General features: G+C 35.7%; 1 protein-coding gene across 15 annotated transcripts in view; it reads right to left on the bottom strand.

Moving 5' to 3' along the window:
• Nucleotides 1-16,601, bottom strand: part of PDE4D (phosphodiesterase 4D) — a 1,566,198-nt gene that overhangs the window by 1,273,204 nt on the left and 276,393 nt on the right. The window contains exon 1 of one of the 15 annotated variants that reach the window (XM_063810427.1): nt 9,688-9,800. The exons of the other annotated variants lie outside the window; for them this stretch is intronic. The gene's annotated coding sequence lies outside the window, so the exon portion shown is untranslated. Of the gene's footprint in view, nt 1-9,687; nt 9,801-16,601 lie in introns of those variants that run through there. 15 annotated transcript variants of the gene reach the window in all.

The following is a 16,601-nucleotide window of genomic DNA, read 5'->3' as shown; positions in this document are numbered from 1 at the left end:
TGTATCCTTACCACACTGATTTGTAATACATCCTTAGGGACACATAAGTCTATTTCTAAACCTAGTATATTTATTTATTGCTGCTCCAATATTCCAATGTCTTAATCGCTATACTTTTACAGTAGCTCTTGACATGTGGTAGGGCTAATCTTCCTGACTTCTTCAAAATTGTGTTGGTTATGACTGACGCTTAGCTCTTTGTATACATTTTGGAATCAGATCGATCAGATTGTCAAGTTCCTGAAAACAACCAACAAAACCACTCTTGTGTGAGCTCTTATTAGAATTTATAAATGAATACAGAAAGAATTGAAATCTTTCTGATACTGAGTCATTCTGCTTTAACTATAGTATATCTTTCTATTTATCATCTTCTTTGTGTCCTACCTTAAAATTTTGTAATTTTATTTGTAAAGATTTCTAAAAATCCTTTGTTAGATTTATTACTGCATGTTTCTAATTTTTGCTCTATTCATGGTATCTGCTTTTAAACTGAATTTTCTAATTGTCTTTTGCTGGGTTACACAAAGGTAGTTTACTGAATTTTCTAATTGTCTTTTGCTGGGTTACACAAAGGTGGTTTACTTTATATCTAGCAATTTTCCTGAACTTTTGTATTATTTTCTAATAGTTTTTCAATGAAGTTTCTTTACTAATAACAATTAGGTTTCTCTTTTTTCTTTCTACCTTTTATTTATTTCTTTTACCTACAATGCTGGCTAGAACAACCAATTAAACATAAACAGAACCCGAAGTCATTCTTCTCTTGTTCCCGATGTACAGGGATTATTTCCAATATACTAGTAGCTGTAATGTTTCCAGTGGTTTTCTTACTCAAACATGCCATGTCAACCTATTTATTAGTCTTTTCAGAGCTTTCAATTTTGTTTTATATATTATTAATACACACATTTTTCTTTTATTATACTTTATGTTTGCTTTGCCTACTCTCTAAGTTCTTGAATTGGATGCTGATCTTATTATTAATAATATTTACTCCTTTGGGAGCAAGATGGTGGAATAGAAGGCCCCATTGATTGTCCCCCCACCCCACAGGAACACTAAATGTAACAACTATCTAGGCAAAAATCGCACCTTCAGAAGAACCAAAAATCAGGTACCAGCTCAGCTATGGTGGGTTAGGGCAACAAGCAGACTCTTGGGGTCCCCAGTTCCAAGGCTTGACTCTTGAATGGCATTTCTGGACCTGCCCTGAGCCAGAAGGGATGAGTCCCAGACTTGGCTGCATTCACCACAAGCTGACTGAAGAGCCCTTGGGCCTTAAGTGAACAGTACCTTAAGTACGGCCAGGTATCTAGGGCCTTGCCAGATAGTGGTTACAGCAGGCCTTGGACAAGACCCAGTGCTATGCTGGCTTCAAGTCTGACCCAACGCAGTCTCAGTGCAACAGGCACGCTTCTGTCACCCCACCCCTAGCCCTAGGTGGTTAGCTCAACATAGAGAGAGATTCTGTGTTTGGGAGAAAGTAAGGGAAGAGAACAATAATCTCTCCCTGGTAATCCAGATGATTCTTCTGGATCTTATGCAAGAATACCAAGGCAGTACCTCTATGATTCTGCAAGAACCACAGCATTACTAGGTTTGTGGTACCCCCGATGCAGATATGGCTTAGATCATAATACCCAAGCACTTTTGAATACCTGGAAAGTCTTCCCAAGAAGAATGGGTATAAAGAATCCCAGACTGTGAAGATTACAATACCTAACTCTTCAATGTCCAGACACTGACAAACATCAACGAACATTAAGAGCATCCAGCAAAACATGACCTCACCAAACAATCTAATTAAGGCATGAGAAACCAAACCTGGGAAACAGATATATGTGACCTTTCAGACAGAGAATTCAAAATAACTGTTTTGAGGCAACCCAAAGAAATTCAAGATAATACAAAGAAGGAATTTAGAATAATATCAGATAAATTTCACAAAAAGATTGAAATAATTAACAAGAATCAAATAGAAATTCTGCAGTTGAAAAATGCAATTGATATACTGAAGAATACATCAGAGTCTCTCTCTCTCTCTCTTTTTTTTTTTTTTTTTCAGATGCAGTCTTACTCTGTCACCCAGGCTGGAGGGTAGTGGTGTGATCTCAGCTCACTGCCACCTCTGACTCCAGGGTTCAAGCAATTCTCCTGCCTCAGCCTCCCAAGTAGCTGGGATTACAGGCACACGCCACCACACTTGGCTAATTTTTGTATTTTTAGCAGAGACGTGGTTTCACCATGTTGTCCAGGCTGGTCTCGAACTCCTGAATTCAGGTGATCTGTCCGCCTTGGCCTCCCAAAGTGCTGTGCCCAGCTGGAGTCTCTTAATAGCAGAATTGATCCAGCAGAAGAAAAAATTAGTGAGCTAGAAGACAGGCTATTTGCAAATACACAGGCGAGAAGACAAAATAAAAAAGAATAAAGCATGCCTACAAGATCTAGAAAATAGCCTCAAAAGGGCAGATCTTAGAGTTATTGGCCATGAAGAGGAGGTAGAAAGTTTATTCAAAGGGATCATAACAAAGAACTTCCCAAACCTAGAAAAGAGTATCAATATCCAAGTATAAGAAAATTATAGAACACCAAGCAGATTTAACCCGAAGAAGACTAATGCAGGTGTTTAATAATCAAACTCCCAAAAGCTATGGAGAAAGAAATAATCCTAAAAGCAGCAAGAGAAAAGAAACACATAACACAATGGAGCTCCAATATGTCTGTCAGCAGACTTTTCAGTGAAACCTTAAAGACCAGGAGAGAGTGACACGACACATTTACAGGGCATAAAGAAAAAACTTTTACCCTAGAATAGTATATCTGGTGCTAATATCCTTCAAACATACATTGCCTATAATAAACACACTTCACCTATAAACACACACAGACTGAAACTAAAAGGGTGGAAAAAGATATTCCATGCCAATGGAAACAAAAAGAGCAGGAGTAGCTATACTTAGACAAAATAGACTTCAACACAAAAACTGTAAGAAGAGAAAAAGAAGGTCATTATATAATGATAAAAGGTTCAATTCAGGAAGAGGGTATAACAATTATAAATAGGTGTAACCAATATTGGAGCACCCAGATATAAAAAGCAAATATTATTAGAGATAAAGAAACAGACCCCAAGAAAATAACAGCTGGAGAGTTCAACACCCCACTTTCGTCATAGGACAGATCTCCCATATAGAAAATCAACAAAGAAACATCAGACTTAATATGCACTATAGACCAAATGATCCCAATAGATATTTACAGGACATTTCATCCAATGGCTGCAGAATACACAGAATACACATTCTTTTCTTCAGCACATGGATCATTCTCAAGGACAGACCACATGTTAGGTCACAAAACAAGTTTTAAACATTCAAAAAATTTGAAATAATATCAACTATCTCCTCCAACCACAACGGAAGAAAACTAGAAATTAAAACAAGAGGAATTTTGGAAACTAAACAAACACATAGAAATTAAACAATATGCTCCTGAATGACCAACAGGTCAGGAAGAAATTAAGAGGGAAATTATAAAATTTCTTGAAACAAATGATAATGGAAACACAACATACCAAAACCTATGGGATACAGCAAAAGCAGTACTAAAAGGGAGACTTATAGTTTTAAGTGCCCACATCAAAAAAGAATTAAAACTTCAAATAAAAAACCCAATGGTGTGTCTTAAAGAACTAGGAAAGGAAAGCAAGAGCAAACCAAACCCAAAACTAGTAGAAGAAAAAATAATAAAGTTCAGAGCAGAAATAAATGAAATTGAAACAAAGAAAATACAAAAGATCCATTAAAAAAGTTTGCTTTTTGAAAAGACAAAATAGATTAACTTTTAGCCAGATAAAGAAAAAAGAGAGAAGACACAAATAAATAAAATAGAGATGAAAAGGGAGACATTACAACTGATACTGTAGAAATTCAAAGGATCGTTAGTGGCTACTATGAGTAACTAAATCCCAGTAAATTTAAAAATCTGGAATAAATGAACAAATTCCTAGACACATACAACCTACAAAGGCTGAACCAGGAACAAATCCAAACCCTGAACAGACCAATAATAAGTAACAAGATCAAAACTATAATAAAGAAGTCTCGCAGTAAAGAAAGGCTGTGTACCTGATGGCTTCACTGCTGAATTCTACCAAGCATTTAAAGAACTAATAACAATGTTACTATTTTGAAAAATAGAGGAGAGAATACTTCCAAACTCATTCTACGATGCCAGTATTACCCTGATACCAAAACCAGACAAAGACACATCAAGAAAAGAAAACTGCAGGCCAATATCACTGATGAATATTGATACAAAAATCCTCAACAAAATACTAACAAACCAAATTCAACAACACATTAAAATATAATTCATCATGACCAAGTGGGGTTTATCCCAGGGAAGCAAGGATAGTTCAACATATGCAAATCAATCAGTGTGATAGATCATATCAACAGAATGAAGAACATAAACCATTTCAATTGATGCTGAAAAAGCATTTGATAAAATTTCACATCCCTTTATGGTAAAAATCCTCAAAAACCTATGTATAGAAGGAACATACCTCAACACAATAAAGCCATATACAAAAGACATATACCTAGTATCACACTAAAGGAAGAAACACTGAAAGCCTTTTCTCTAAGATCAGGAACATGATAAGGAAGCCCATTTTTACCACTGTTACTCAGCATGGTACTGAAAGTCCTAGCTAGATCAGTAAGACGAGAAAAAAACACAGGGTATCCAAATTAGAAAGGAAGGAGTCAAATTACCCTTGTTTGCAGATGATATTATCTCATATTTGGAAAAACCTAAAGACTCTCTCAAAAAAATATTAGAACTGGTAAGCAAATTCAGTAAATTTACAGGATACAAAATCAATATACAAAAATTAGTAGCATTTCTAAATGCCAAGAGTGAACAATCTGAAAAAGAAATCAAGAAAGTAGTACCATTTATGATAGCTACAAATTAAATAAAATACCTAGAAATTAACCAAAAAAGTGAAAGATTTCTATGATGAAAACTATAAAACACTGGTGCAAGAAATTGAAGAGGACACAAAAAGATGGAACGATATCCCATGTTCATGGACTGGAACAATGAATATTGTTAAAATGTCCATACTATCCAAAGCAATCTACAGATTCAATGCACTCCCTATCAAAATACTGATGACATTCTTCACAGAAATAGAAAAAAAATCCTAAAATTTATATGGAGTCACAAAATGCCCAGAATAGCCAAATCTATCCTAATCAAAAGGAACAAAACTGGAGGAATCACATTACCTGACTTCCAAATTATACTATAGAGCTATAGTAACAAAAACAGCATGGTATTGGCATAAAGGCAGACACATAGACCAGTGGAATAGAATACAGAACCTAGAAATAAATCCATACATCTACAGGGAACTCATTTTCAACAACAATGCCAAGAACATACATTAGGGAAAGGATGATTTCTTCTATAAATGATGCTGGAAAAACTGGATATCCATATGCAAAAGAGTGAAACCCAATCCCTATCTCTCACCATATACAAAACCAAAATGGATGAAAGACTTAAATCTAAGACCTCAAACTATTAAACTACTGAAAGAAAACATTGGGGAAACTCTCCAGGACACTGGACTGGGCAAAAATTTCTTGAGTAATGCTCCACAAGCACAGGCAACCAAAACAAAAGTGGACAAATTAGATCACATCAAGTTAAAAAGCTTCTGCACAGTAAAGGAAACAGTCAACAAAGCAAAGAGAAAACCCACAGAATGGGAGAAAATATTTGCAAACTATCCATCTGATAAGGGATTAATAACCAGAACATATAAGGAGCACAAACAACACTATTAAATCTAATAATCTAATTTAAAAATTGGTGAAAGAGTTGAGTAAAAAATCTCAAAAGAAGACATACAAATGGAAAACAGATATATGAAAAGGTGCTCAACATCATTGAGAAATGCATATCAAAACTACAGTGAGATATCATCTCACTCTCATTAAAATGGCTTTTATCCAAAAGACAGGCAACAACAAATGGTGGCGAGGATGTGAAGAAAATGGAACCCTTGTACGCTGTTGGTGGGAATGTAAATTAGTACAACCACTGTGGAGAACAGTTTGGAGGTTCCTCAAAAAATTAAAAATAGCACTACCATATGACCCAGCAATCTCACTCCTAGGTATATACCCAAAAGAAAGGAAATCAGTATATCAAAGAGATATCTACACTCCCATGTTTATTGTAGCACTAGTCACAATAGCCAGGAATTGGTAGCAATCCATTAGCAGATTAATGGATAAAGAAAATGGGTTACATATACAAAATGGAGTATTATTAAACCATTAAAAAGAATGAGATTCTGTTATTTACAACAGTGTGGATGGAACTAGAGGTCATTGTGTTAAGTTAAATAAGCCAGACACAGAAAGACAAACTTTGCAAGTTTTCACTTATTTGTGGGAGCTAAAAATTAAAACAATTGAACTCGTGGAGATAGATGGTAAAGAGATGGTTACCATAGGCTGGTAAGGGTAGTGGAGGAGGAAGGGAAGTGGGGATGGTTAATGAGTACAAAAAAATAGAAAGAATGAATAAGACCTAAGGTTTGCTAGCCCAATAGGGTGACTATAGTCAAAAATAATTTAATTGTACAGTTTTAAATAACTAAAAGAGTATAATTGGATTGTTTGTAACACAAAAAATAAATGCTTGAGGTGACAGACACCCCATTTACCCTGATGTGATTATGATACATTGCATGCCTGTATCAAAATATCTCATGTGCCCCATAAATATATACATCTACTATGTAGCCAAAAAAATTAAAAGTTAATTTTTTTAAATTTGTACCTTTTTTCATTTTCTTATATAGGCATTTAAAGCTATAACTTTCTAACTATAACTTTCATTGCTTCTCATACAATATTTAATGTATGAATGTAATTAATATTAACATTCAGTTTTAAATATTTTCTAATTTTCATTATTTTTTTGCTTGACTCATGAATTGTTTAGACGTGTGTTGATTTAATTTCAAATCCATGTGGGATTCTTTTTGTTGTCTTTTAATTTAAATTATTAATTTAATTGCACTATAGTCAGATACTGCCTCTTCCCAAATCTTCCTGTGCTCTCCTTCTAGAAGGCCTATGAAACATGTATTGAATCTTATGCTCTCCAACATGTCTCTTAACTTCTTTTTCATATCTTCTATCATTTTCTTTTCAGTGCCTTCTGGTTGATTTCTTCAAATTATATTACAGTCCACTAATTTTCTCTCCAGCTATATCTAATTTGTTTAACCTATGATAAATTATTAATTTCAATTACTTTAGTTTTCACCTTTATAAAGTGTGTTCTTTTTTTAACCTTATGTTTTCTTATATTTATAATTCATTTATGTCTCTATCATTTTCAATATTCATTTTTCATAGTCTATGTGATAGTTCCATCACTTTTAGGTCTTATTCTAATCCTGCTCTTTGTGTTTGCTAACTCTCACTTGTGGGGGATTTTGTTCTTATGTTTTATAGTTTGAGGTTGTGAGTTAATCTTTGGAAGATATTTATGTGTAGGAATCTTGTGAAACTTGGTTGAATGGTATCTTTCTCCTAAGAAGTTTGTAACAGATTCTGCCAGGTGCTTTAGAAGTATCAGTAATCTGGGCTTTCTGTAGTTAATTTTTCAAGTTGTGATTTTTCCATACTACACAAGTAGTACAAATTCAATTCCCAAACCTAGATGAGGTACAAATCCATAGAGATGTGTTTTTGAAGGAGACATTCTTTTTCTAAGACACAGCTTCCTTGTGTCTTCTGTTCTGATGATTTTTTTCAGTCCTTTCCATTCCAAGGTCACAACTTTGTACTGAAGATCTCTGTTCCAACCCACAGAACCTCAATTTTCCATTTCATATCTCAAGCCCTTTGTTAGTGAGACTAATAATACTGTCCCAAAGGCAGCCACAGTATCAATTCAAATGTTTATCCCTGGGGTTTTCAATTCAACCTTTACTTCTGACCCATAGTAATGATTTTATTTCCTTTCAAGATTAGACATGCATGGAAGAGGTTACTTATTTTATCTAGTATTTCTAAGCATCCGTAGCAGGGATGATAGTAAGATTATTAGCCATGTTTCTAGAACTGTTAGTAAAAAGTAACTTATTTTCTCTAGTAAAAATCAACTTACAGCACAATTGGCAAGCTGAATCCTTGTAATTTACCAATTATGAAACTTTTTCAGTTCACAATTATATTATCCAAAGCTTGTTTGATCCCACTTGGTCCCAGTTTCAGAAAACCACATGGAAAAAATATATAATAATTATAGGTGCATACATAGCCCCTAGCTACAACTAGAAACATTACACTGAACTTTACATGGATCCAAATAAATCCTTTAATTTTCTGGATTCCCTCTGAAGCTCATCCCATCACCTTTTTCTAGAATCCTCTAGTGCTTCCTCTCTCTCCTCTCCCTCTCTCACACATACACACAAGACAGAGACAGAGAAAGGGAGAGAGATCATTTTTCATATAAGTGTTCACTGCTTACTGTCAACAAGTTATATGGCTTTTCTTCTTCCTTTCCATTAATTCAATACAACTTGTCTAAGTTCCTGCTGTGCTCTAGACATTGGAGATGTTGCCAAAAACAAAACAAAACCTTTGACCCACAGGGTTTCAATCATAGTATAGAAGAAATACAAATAATAAACAAATTAATAAATATATTTTAGTTTGAACCAAATGAAATGGGCAATATTCAGCAGTTCTTGATCCATCTAAAGGCAATTTCATATGGTTCAACTTGATAGAATATGACAGGTGGTGCTACGTGCTGTGAAGAAGGTAGGGTAAGTGGAGAGAAAGTCATGGGTGCATGTGAGTGTGCTATTTGAGATAGCATGGCCACAGAACCTCTCTTTTTAAGTGCTATTTGAACAGATGATAATGGAGTGAGAAAGTGTGTAATACAGATATCTGGGGGAAGAACATTCTAATCAGAAATGAAGGTGGAAAGTCCCTGAGGAGGGATGGCATATAAAAGAGCAGCAAGGAAACAGAGGGACCTGAAGGGAGTGAGTGACAGTAAGAGTGGTGCAAGATAAGGATAGAGAAGGTCAGGGCCAGGCCCAGGAATGCCATGTCAGCCATGGCAAGACATTTGATCTCACTTCTAATGAGTTGGGAAGCTGTTGGCAGGTTTGGGCAGAGGAGAGGCAAAATCAGACTTGTATTTTCAAGGATGTGGAGGCCAGCCTCCAAGGAGCAAGATGAACAGAAGGGGCTTAGGTAGGAGACGACTGCTTTCATGCAAGAGTGAGACCATGGTAACAGACTCAGGTGGTAGCAAAGGAAATAGGACAGACTGGACCTTCACAATTCTTTCATGACCTCTCTTATCTTTCTTTTTAAAAAATATATTTGTCTTATCAATTTCTTATTCCCAAACAAGTATATTTCCAAGCTTCCACTTCTTGCCCTTGGTTGGTATTGGTGTCAAAATCATTTTGCCTGCCTGCTTCGATAGCCTGCTTTCCAACAGGAAACTTCTAAATCTCTTTACATTCAGTGCCCCAAAAATATGCATTTGCACTTCCCATAGCCTGACACATCTGCATCATCCCTTTTGTTCCTAATCACTCTCAGAACAACAGCAGCATACCTGATTGAGGAGCAGCTTGCATTCACTGCGCAAAGAGCACCATCAAAAATTGAGCATGTGGCTCCAAGAGCCACCACTGTTTCCTTCTGTTTCTTGCCAAAGACTGTAACTTGTGGGTAGGCTGGGCCTGAGTGATAGCAGGAAATGGCCCACTGCCATGCAAAGTGGCTCCTCTGAAAAAACTTTTAACCATATCCCTGCAGCTGGACCCCTTCCTCTGAAGTTTCTAGATATTGCAACTCCCCAAAGAGGAAGTTGTCTAAGGGAGGTACAATGCTTTAGGGAGAAACTGACCACAGCTTAATGGCTTGTGAATGCAACCACTGCAACTTCTGGGCCCATTTCCCTCTCATGCCCACACAGGGCTGGGTGTGTTCTATTAAACATTTAGGTAAAAGGAATAAGTAACTAGCTCAGCAATGTCAGCATCATGTCACCATGGCATGACAGAAACTCAGTTTTCTGACTCTTAGTGAAATGGATCATTCAAGAGTAAAGCATTAAAATGTTTATAAAATACAGTTGGTCCAAGAGGACAAGTTGTGTCAAAATCATTTGCCAAGACACCTCATGTTTTAAAAAACCCTGACATGTAGCCTGCATGCAATATGCAAACAGGCTGCTAAGAAGAGGACATGACATTAAAATGTCAGTAAAATTACTGCTCAGCTGTAAGAACTCACACACTTTAGATTTAACAGCACTGAGTTTACATTGGGTCACAAGAAATAGGATTTAAATGAATATTCCAAACCTATTTTCTGAAAATGCATTTTGCAAAGATACAGGTAGGCATACCTACTTCTGAAAAAAAATTCATTTGCAATAGAAAATGGGATGAGAAAACAGAAATAAAATGTATTCATCACCCTTGTCACTCCTCTATTTTAAATAAAGCAGAAACCACACATAACATTCCAGGATATTAAGCTAGGTACGAAATGATGTTCAGACTACTAAGGCTAAAGATTACAGCCATAATTCAATCTGAGATTAAATGCATTTATGATGCCATATAATGTGGGAGACATTTAAAATGACTACCAAAATTTCTACTAATATGACCTTTTCTTGAATTTTATTGTTAAAAATCCTTTTCTGCCAAAATGTCAAGGTTTCTCACAGTGCTTCTACATACACTGTAACCCCAATAATAGAAAATGTATATTTTCTGTAGACACTGGGGCTATCATCAGACAAATTTATTCTGCTGAAACTGGAGTCAACATTAAAAGAGTTTTTTGCAGCATAGGTATTTTTTCACTTATAAGTTATTACTCATTTTTCCTAATACTGTGCAGATAATATAACAACAATATTGAAGGTATTTTTTTAATATTTGAAAATTCATTGCACATAAAAGCATGCTATGCTATTGTTCCTGTTTTAGGTCCCCAGTCCCTGATCAAAGATGATATACATCTCTAGAGGCAGCTAGGAGGTGTCTCTAAGCTGGTAATACTCGGGGTTGGATTTGTCTCAAAGCAGCAAAAACTTGTAAAGATGGTTCTGCATCCCTAAGCCTTCTCTATCTGATAACTTTGATTATTTTCAAGTATAATCATGTGCCATATAATGACATTTAGGTCAACAATGGACCACATACTACAGTGGTCCCATTAGATTATAACGAAGCTGAAAAATTCCTATAGCCTAGTTATTAATATACCATAGGCATAGTAATGTCATAATGGAAAGCAGTACTTATATGTTTGTAGCAATGTTGGCATAAAAAACCTACTGTGCTGTCATTCATATAAATTAGAGCACACACGATTATGTGTACTACATAATACATGATAACAATAACAAATAATGGTTACTAATTTATGTGTTTACTATACTTTTTATCATTATTTTAGAGTGTGGTCCTTCTAGTTATTAAAAAAATAGTTAACTGTAAAACAGCCTCAGGTAGGCACATCAAGAGGTATTCCATAAGAAGGCATTGTCATCAGAGACGATGGCAGCTCCTTGCATGTTATTGCCCCGGAAAATCTTCAGTAAGACAGGGTATGAAGGTGAAAGACAGTGATATTGTTGATACTGACTCTATGTAGGCCTAGACTAATACGTATATTTGTATCTTAGTTGTTAAGAAAAAAGTTCAAAAAATAAAAGAGATAACTAGACATTTTTTAATTAGAAGCTTATATAATAAGGATACAGAGAAAGGAAATATTTTTGTACAGCTATACAATACTTCATGTTTTAAGTAGTGTTATTACAAGAGTCAAAATTGTTGAAGATAAAAATTAGCTGTTAATTTTTTATTGAAGAAAGAAATTTTCTTAACTTTTAACTTCAGGGGTACACGTGCAGGTTTGTTATATAAGTAGACTCATGTCATGGGGGTTTGGTGTACAGATTATTTCATCACCAGGCATTAAGCCTGGTACCTGCTGGTTATTTTCCTGATCCTCTCCCCCTTCCCACTGTCCATCTTCTAGTAGGCCCCAGTGTTTGTTGTTCTCCTCTATGAGTCCATGTGTTCTCATCATTTAGCTTCCACTTGTAAGTGAGAACATGCAGTATTTGGTTTTCTGTTTCTGCATTAGTTTGTTAAGGATAATGGCTTCCAACTCTATCTATATTCCTGCACAGGACATGATCTCATTCTTTTGTATGGCTGCATAGTATTCCATGGTGTATATGTACCACTTTTTATTTATCCAATCTACTATTATTGATGGGCATTTAGGTTGATTCCATATCTTTGCTATTATGAATAGTGCTACAATGAACATATGACTACCTGTGTCTTTATGATATAATAGAATGATTTATATTCCTTTGGGTATATACTCAGTAATAGGATTGCTGGGTCGAATGGTAAAAAATATATTTTTATAAATTTAGTGTACTGTAAGTGTACAGTGTTTATAAAGTCTATAGTAGTGTATAGTAATGTTCTGGGCCTTTATATTCATTCACCACTCACTCACTCAGAGCAGCTTCTACTCCTGCAAGCTTCATTCATGGTAAGTGTCCTATACAGAGGTCACTTTTTTTCCTCTTTTATTTTGTATTTTTACTGTACTTTTTCTGTGTTTACATATGCTTAGATACAAAAATGCTTGCCATTGTGTTACAATTGCCCACAGTGTTCAGTGCAGTAGCAAGCTGTACAGGTTTGTAGTCTAGGAGCAATAGAATATACCATATAACCTAGATGTATACTAAGCTATACCACCCAGGTTTATCTAAGTACACTCTACAATGTTTGCACAATGACAAAATTGCCTAATGATGTATTTCTCAGATTGTATGCCTCTCATTAAGTGATGCATGACTGTATTTAGGTTAGATGGATATGTAAGCTAAAAATACATGGGTGTGGAGAATTTTGCATTAATGTACTTTTTAAACAAAGAAATATATATTTATCATTTATGGATGAAATAGTTTCTTTTTAAAAATGCCATTCCAATTGGCACAATCAATATTCAAAATTTCACAGCACACTTTTTTACTTTTTTTTTTTTTTTGGTCAAACATTAGCTATAGACTCACTCCAGTTTATTTAGAGTCTTTCTAAATATGTTTTAAAATACCTGAGGTTCTACAAAAAGTGGGGAGCCTTTCAAATGCATGATAAACTAGGGTCAGTAGGTTTTGGAGAGTTGAAAGACATTTGAAAATATGGTAGTGGCAATGGCAGGGGTATGGGCTGATAATGAGACGGATAGAAATGAAGGATGCTACACCATTCAGGATTAAAATTCAACATTAGTTCAAGTTTTAAGACTTTTACTCCTATGGGAAGAGTGGGGAATTGGAGTAAAATCCAAGAGAGCAGGAACTATCTAGAAGAAAATTAGCCTGCCCAGTCTCTTTGGCTTGCTTCCTCCTCCTCATGGATCCCTCTCTATTGATAAATTTTAAGTAGTGCCTATACCACACATAGGCTCCATTTTCCATCCCATGCCACATCTCGAGGGAAGAGCTATAGGAATAATATACATAAACTAGAGTGGAATTTTGATTCCTACCACTTGGAACTTGACTAGAATGTTGAACAAACCAGATCCCATTTGGTGACTGTATACATTGGTGGAGGAAGTCAATGCTTTGAAAGGCCAATAATCACTGGACTGAAGAAACAATTTACCAGCAACGGTCACTATTAGTTATGGACAGCACAAAAAAGACCAAAGAACATCAGTACCCAAGGCCAATTTATGGAAACTAACTGAATGGCACAAAATCAACCAGAAGGAGCCCACGGTTCTGCTGATGGCAGTTGCTCTGCAGGTTTCAACCATTTAATTTTTAATCTGAGCTCCTACAGCACAGGCTCTTTGCACCTTGCCCCAGAGAATCTGAGTAAATGCGTTTTTATTTTTAGATGTTTTCTGTCTTGACATAGGGTTCCACAAATATGAAAGAGCAAGTCATCCCCCAGGCATGCTAGAAGTTGTTGCTATCTCTTTTCTCTCCCTCTGTGGTCTCCTGCAATCACTTAAAATAATAATGTGCCAAGAAATGTTTTCCTACAGAACAGGCCACTTCTCTTGACTGGCCCTAAAATGTATGTGTGTTAAAAGGATTGAGTCTGCTTTGGAATATTAGGTTGTCCCTTTTTGATGAATTGGAAGGTGTTCCAGACTTGAGAGGCTATCTCAATTTTACAGTAAACAGCTATTTTATGAGAAAGGAAAAAAATTCCATGAGGTGTTTTTACCAAAAACGCGATTATTACCAGCCTAGCGAAAGAATCCATTGTGAGGAGAAAAAGCACAGCCAACTTAATTAATATTATTTACAATCTTTACAGATGCTCACACAATGCCACATACTTCTCATGTCTAGAATGAGTACTAAAGTCAAGAGTATGAAATCAAAAGGAGCTAAATGTCTTCACAGCTTCTAAAATAATAATTCAAATTGAGACTGTCGGTATTTCAGAAACTACATGTCCCAGATTAACCTATAATATTGGGACAGAGTAAAGGGAACCTGATTCAATGATAAATTACCCACAGAACTATGTGGTGTGATAAATTGCTAACTCAACAAAGCCATCAACATATTATACTTTAAGAAAGTTTCTTGTTTCTGAAAAGAATCATCAATCAACCTTGGTACTTAGAAGAGAATATCTTAGATATACCTCTTCTTTCTATGCCCTTCTAAAATTATTTTTAGCTAGGGATGATAACCAAAAGATAATGTAGCACTGTCAAGGTGAAGACACTGATGTTTCTCAAAGGAGAGGCATTACTATGTGGGAGACTACTTATGATCCCTTTGTTCTTGGGCTGTAGTCCCTTGTTGGCTGCAGAGTCCAGGGTTCAATCAGAGATGTTCACATTATACCAAGAGGCAAGAGATTTCTTTCCTTCATGGTTTCATGACACCTTTTAAGATGCTCAATTCATGCTTATGCTAGCAACCCTGGCCCCTAAAGAACACAATTAGAAATACATTGTTCTGTTCATATTCAGTCAAAGATGCTATCTTGTCCAGCCCCTGCCTTTAAGCAAGTGAAGCATTATTCATTCCACTTAATAGCTGAAAGAAGTGGTTCCAAGAGCGTATCTTTTGCCAGAATCCATTTGCCCTGATGCCCAATCCAATGTGTCTTCTGCTAAAGCAAAACCAACAGCAATTAATAGACAGGGTTTTTATGGTGTCCCTTCATATAATCCTGTAGCCATAACTTGATTGAGTTTCAAAATCATCTAGGTAAACCATGAACAAAGTTGTGTGTTGGGTTGTGTGTAAAAATCATGTAGAATGCTTAAAGTGCAAAAAGCAGGAGAGAGTTGTTAATAGCACAGACTATGTCATCATGATACTTAGACATCATCTGATTAAGCCAGTAATAAAATGTGTAATCTTAGAAAGTGATTTACCCTTTCTGTGCCTCAGGTTGCTAATCTATGACATGAGAATATTAATGGTATATACATCATAAGGTCATTGTAAAAATTAAATGAGAAAGCATGCAGTTAGCCCTAAGTGCCATACCTGGCATATAATAAATGCTCAATTAGTACAGCTATTAATATACAATGAGAGTGTTCATTAGCAAGTAGTCTCATTCTCATAGCAAATACACTGAAAAATAGCATCACGGCTTAAATACTTCATAAAGAAGAATACTGCTGCCTCAGTTTACACTTTGCTTCCCCGGCTCAAAAGTGTCATATTTACACTTTTTCCTTTCTTTGAGTTTAGTGACCATCTCTTCATATCAAGGAATGAAAATGACTATCATTGTTCAACCCATTCAGCTGAGATTAGAAAAAGATTTAACTAGGGATGATAAGCAAAAGAAAACGTACCATTGTCAAAGTGAAGACACTGATGTTTGTCAAAGGACAGACATCACTATGTGGGAGACTACCTATGATCCCTTTGTTCTTGGCCTACAATTTCTTGATGGCTGCAGAGTTCAGGGTTTAACCAGAAATGTTAACATTACACCAAGAGGCGACTTGACCAACACTAACTCACTGGAACTTCTCAGAATACACAAGGAATCCCTCTTTTATATGTCACAGTAACTATTCATGACTCATTTATTATATCCTAAAAAACTTTTCAGTATCTCAAAATATTGGTCTTTGGACTCAGTGAGAAGTGGGTTCAAATCCTAACTGCAGCATACTAGCTATATAACCTAGGGCAACTCACATCTTCTCTATGAGCCTCAATTTTCCCATTTATAAATGGACATAATCATAACATAGTATATTGTTATAAGAAGTAAATAACTCATTCATACTTAATTACTCTCTATCAACATCATCATTATCAACAACTACTCAGAAATAAGCACGGCCAGGTGCAGTGGCTCACACCTTTAATGCAAGGCGGGAAGATCACTTAGCTCCAGGAGTTTGAGACCAGCCTGGGAAACATAGTGAGACTCTATCTCCACAACAACAACAACAACAACAAAGGAA

Source organism: Pan troglodytes, chromosome 4 (genome assembly GCF_028858775.2).
Source record: "Pan troglodytes isolate AG18354 chromosome 4, NHGRI_mPanTro3-v2.0_pri, whole genome shotgun sequence".
NCBI classification, from domain to species: domain Eukaryota; kingdom Metazoa; phylum Chordata; class Mammalia; order Primates; family Hominidae; genus Pan; species Pan troglodytes.
This window is presented reverse-complemented; position numbering and strand designations above follow the sequence as displayed.